Here is a 4,911-nt window from a genome sequence, read left to right as displayed (position 1 = left end):
CATTTGATGTGTATTATTTTCCATTATCAGTGCGAATAGACCCAATATGACATTGTGCATCATTTTCAATCCATTTATGAAAGTTCTTGAATGTTTGAAAAGCATCAGATTTGTTCTTCAATAAATAAACCCAACACATTCTGGTGTAGTCATCAATAAATGACATCATATATTCATTTCCATTTACAGAAGGAACAGGCATTGGACCACATAAATCTGAATGAATGAGTTCAAATTTTCTATGTGCTCTTGAATGTGAATCATGAAAAGACTGTTTGCTATGCTTTCCTAGAATGCAAGCTTCACATTGCTTAAATTTCCTAGGAATTGTAGGCAAACCAACAATGCCATTTTTCTTCAACAAGCGGAGGCTGTCATAGTTCAAATGTCCAAATCTAGCATGCCATAATAAACTTGATGGAAGTGTACCTTCTTCATAATGAGAATTATATGAGAAATGTTGTGCACCAGCAGAGGTACCTTGTAGCTTGAGAAGCCTTTCTTCTTCTATTCCCCTAATGACAAGTGAGTGGTCAGATGCTTTTCTAACCTCAAGCTTGCCATCAAACATATGAATGGAGTGACCTTGCTGATGGATTTGGAACAAGGACAACAAGTTTCTCTTGAGCTGTGGGAGATATAGAACATGATGCAGAAGAAAGTCTGGAAGACCAGGCAATTTAAGCCTGACTGTGCCAAACCCTGATGGCTTGATTTTTGATTGGTCTGCAAAGTATACTGCTCCATCAACATTGTCAGTAAATTCTTCAAAAGAACCTTTTCTATGAGTCATGTGGTAAGTTGCTCCTGAATCAAGCAACCAATCATTTTTCCAAGAAGCAAGTGAAGCATTAAATAAATCTTCATTTACTCCAATATTACATTGTGCCACAACATAGTGAGCGGATTTAGGTGCTTTACCTTTGTCTGTGTCATTAGTTTTACCTTTCTGTTGGTTTCTTTGCTGCTCAATTTTGTCCCATGGTAACTTGCATGTAGAGGAATCATGTGATCCATTTCTTTTGCAGCGTATGCAGTGCAAATCTGCCTTTTCTCCTTACGAGTGTCTGCCCACCCTCCCTCTGAAATATCTTCCTCTTCCTCTTCGACCACCTCTTCCTCTGGAAGAATCTTGAGAAGGATTCTTTTCTTTATGGGCAAGGCACACAACCTCTTCAGAAGATTCAGGGGTTGTCTTCTTTCCAAAAGCTTTCTCTCTTTCAACAAATTTTTTCACAAGAGAGTCAAAGGTAATATCTTTGAGATTTCCATTTGCTTGCAATGACTCAAGATAATTGGAGTAAGTAGGATAAAGTGCCTTGAGAAAAGTGATAAGAGGAATATCCAATTCAACCTTAGTGGATTTGATATCATGCATTATAGATTTTACTTCGGATGCAAGAGCAAGAGGATCATTATTTTGTAATTCAAGAGTGAAGAGTTTAATCATGAGTTGAACAACTTCAAGTGCAGAATGTGAGTCATAGAGTTCTTTTAGCTTTTGAAAGGCTTCGAAAGCAGTTGATAATGGCGAAATATGGCGACTCACCTCTTCATTTACAGATGCTGTGATTAATGCATAAGCTTTGCTGTTCTTATTTTCCCAAATGGCGAGCTCTTTGTCTGAGTTAGGTTGTTTAGGTTCTTTGTCTCCATCTCCAATGCACACTCCTTTCCACAACTCATTGAAAATGAGGGTGTGTTTTATCATCCGGGACCACTCAGGATAGTTCTCCTTGCCAGTGAGAACTATTCCCACCATGGATATGATTGAATGCATTCTGTAACCAAAAAAAACTTCTGCTGCAAAATTTTACTCCTAATTCTGATATGACTGGACAACAAATTCAAATGTCAAAACGCAAATGTCATGGTAAATACACAAAATTTTACAGCGTAAATACCAACAGCGTCCCCAGTATATTTAGCTTTGAGCTTCTGCGTTCAGCTTCCCTCTCAGCTATTCTCACATAAAATTAGCCAGCAAGCATATCTTTTATGTCAATATTCCAGTCAATACTCATTTGAAACGTATCGAGAATCAACTCCAACGACAGGGTAAAACCCAATGCAGAGAGTACTCAAAAACTCGCAGGTATCAGAGCTCGTGACAGCTTATGCTGCACATCTTAAACGATCCGGCAAGATTGAGCTTCCACACTGGACAGACCTTGTAAAGACAACCACTTTCAAGGAACTCGCTCCATATGATCCTGACTGGTACTATGTTAGAGCAGCTTCAATGGCAAGGAAAATCTATTTGAAAATCTATTTGAGAAAGGGTATCGGAGTTGGAGCTTTTTGTAAAATTTATGGTGGTCGTAAAAGGAATGGTTCACGCCCTCCTCATTTCTGTAAAAGTAGTGGATCTATTGCTCGACATGTACTACAACAATTAGAGAAGATGAATATCGTTGAGATGGATCCCAACGGTGGACGATGTATCACATCTAGTGGTCAGAGAGATCTTGATCAGGTTGTTGGTCGTATTGCGTTAAAGCAACGAAGCAGTGTTAAAAAATATGGGACAACGTTAAAACCAGGACATCATTAATACTTTAAGCATATATGGGAGCAACATTAAAACTTGAAGCATATGCCAACACCAACCTTTAATCTACGCAGCACAGATTTCAAAAAAACTCAACGCTCATACCATAGATACTTGTTCATTGCTCTCTGCAAAATATGCGCTTACGGTGCTGGCCGCTATGTGCAAATTTGGGCGTTTCTATGTGGGAGCTGAGCGTTCATCATAGAGATTCGATGCCAGGAGCTGGCCGTTCATCATAGAGATTCAACGCTCATCTTCTGGCATGTCAGACCGAGAGACGTTACACCCATACAAAAAATGTGCCAACAATTATTAGAGAGCGCAGGGAGGACAATTATGAACATCCCAGGGAGCGCAGAGGGTGCAGACAATGGTTATGGCAGAGAAAACTGATGCAAGGAGTTACAACTAATTTTAGGGACTGAGGACCTGTGCTCCAATACCATGTTAGGCCAGGTAGTAACTCCACAAAATTAATTCATATTATTCCTTCAGGTAGGTCTTTATTATATACATGAGGGAGATTGTTCACTTCATCTCCCGATGACTGTTCATATTTCTTATTATTTATTTACATCAATTGTATTTATTCACCCAATCCTGATGATTAGGTGGCAACAATACATAAGATACTCTATTGGGATTTCCGATGTCACAATGCTTTTTCCATCTTTGAAAATAGTTTCTTAGTCATATTGGTAAAAAACTACTAAAGCACTAAATTTATCCATATTTGTATATTTCCACACTAATGGGCTTGTTTTTATGCTATGATAGCAAAACCATAAAATATGTTTTTTAAATTTGTCTCTCTTTTAATTGCTCATCTTCCTCCTTTTTTCTTGTATACTTATTTTCCTAAAATTATCAACCTATCCAATCATATTAACATCGATATAGAAACGAGGCGGTGTTGGCTATGCTAGGGTTAGGATTTTCTGAAAATTTTCTAAATACTCAGTGATTACAGCTTGATCACAATTACTCATGATTGTATTTCTAGTTAATACTATGATGGGCTAATTTGATTGTATGCATGAGTCGTGTTGTGGGGAGGGGAGAGAACCTCTCCTATAGAAATGCTATAGATGGAACCTGCTAGCCTACTGCAAGAGAAGTGAAAAATCTATTGGAAACATTAGCAAGAATGAAAACCTAATGCTTGGAGCTCATTGGAAATCTCACCTCAAAGGGGTTTGTCTATCGAAGGTATCAACAAATCCTATGTTTGTGGTGCCAATGAATAGATTGGAGGATTGCCACCAACACATGAAATCTCACACCTTAATTTGCAAATTGAAGGGCAATTGGTAGGAGGAACGAGATTTGGTGAAATGGATTCAAGTGAAGTGGCAACCTAAGGGTCAATTGAATTCTAATTAAGAACCTAGGGTTTTTTTACAATTATCTTCTCCAATATGGAGGATAAGAAGAGGGTCTTGGAAAGTGGTTGTTATATTTTTAACTATCTGGTCTATTTTTGCGGTTCTGGGAAGATTGTTATAAGCCAAAGAAAGAACAATTTCTTGCATCCGTAGTTTGGGTTCGATTGTTTTCATTACCAGAATATTTATGTGAGCCAAATATTCTTTAGGGTATTGGAAACTTTGTTGTTCATTTTTTGAAAATATTTGAAGTCACAAAGAAGCACTAATGCTAATATTATGCACGAATCTGCATATACATGAATATATCTGAGTCACTTCAAGAATTAATTGAAATTTATTATCATTATGAAGTTTGGAATCAATTGTTGGATTATGAGCATGTGCCCTTAAAGTGCGAGAGATGCCATGAATATGGCCACCTAATTAGGGATTTCAAAATTTTGAAAGTAGAAATGAAAGAAAATGTTATGAGGATGGATTTGGAAGGGTTTCATAAAGTAGAGAAAGAAAAGAAAAAAAAATCTAAGTCTCAACTGGACTAGTTTCCCCAGAAGACCCAATCAGCTGCAATGGAGATCCTAGTGGCAAACCAATTCTCGACAATTACAGATCCAAAGGAGAATATTGTGTTACCAAAGAACCTCATGGAAGTTGAATAGAATGAAGACATTTCCTAGGAGGATCCCACATCTAAACAAAAATCTCTCAAAGACCCATTAGAGCTTTGAGAGATTAAAGAATTAGTCGTGGATGTAGAGATAGAAATGGAGATGAAAGATAACCAAGAACCGCTAAGTGAGGATGAGTGTTCAATGATGGATATCAGTAAGACATAGGCTAATGTGAATTCAAAAGATATCCCATATGAGAAAAAGATTTGATATCACTAACTTTATCTCCAATGGAAGAAGTATGAAGAAGAACGAGAAGGATACATTCAAATATTCATTTAGAATTCAGATGGCTCAT

General features: G+C 37.4%; 1 pseudogene; it reads left to right on the top strand.

Annotated features, from left to right (window-relative positions):
- Positions 1-2,068: 2,068 nt before the first annotated feature.
- Positions 2,069-2,554, top strand: LOC149187888 (small ribosomal subunit protein eS19z pseudogene; annotated as a pseudogene).
- Positions 2,555-4,911: the final 2,357 nt, after the last annotated feature.

This window comes from Pinus tabuliformis, chromosome 3_1 (genome assembly GCF_031772625.1).
Source record: "Pinus tabuliformis cultivar Carrire ecotype Pingquan chromosome 3_1, CPIR1, whole genome shotgun sequence".
NCBI lineage: Eukaryota > Viridiplantae > Streptophyta > Pinopsida > Pinales > Pinaceae > Pinus > Pinus tabuliformis.
The sequence above is the reverse complement of the archived record's forward strand: the minus strand, read 5'-3'. Positions and strand labels throughout refer to the sequence as shown.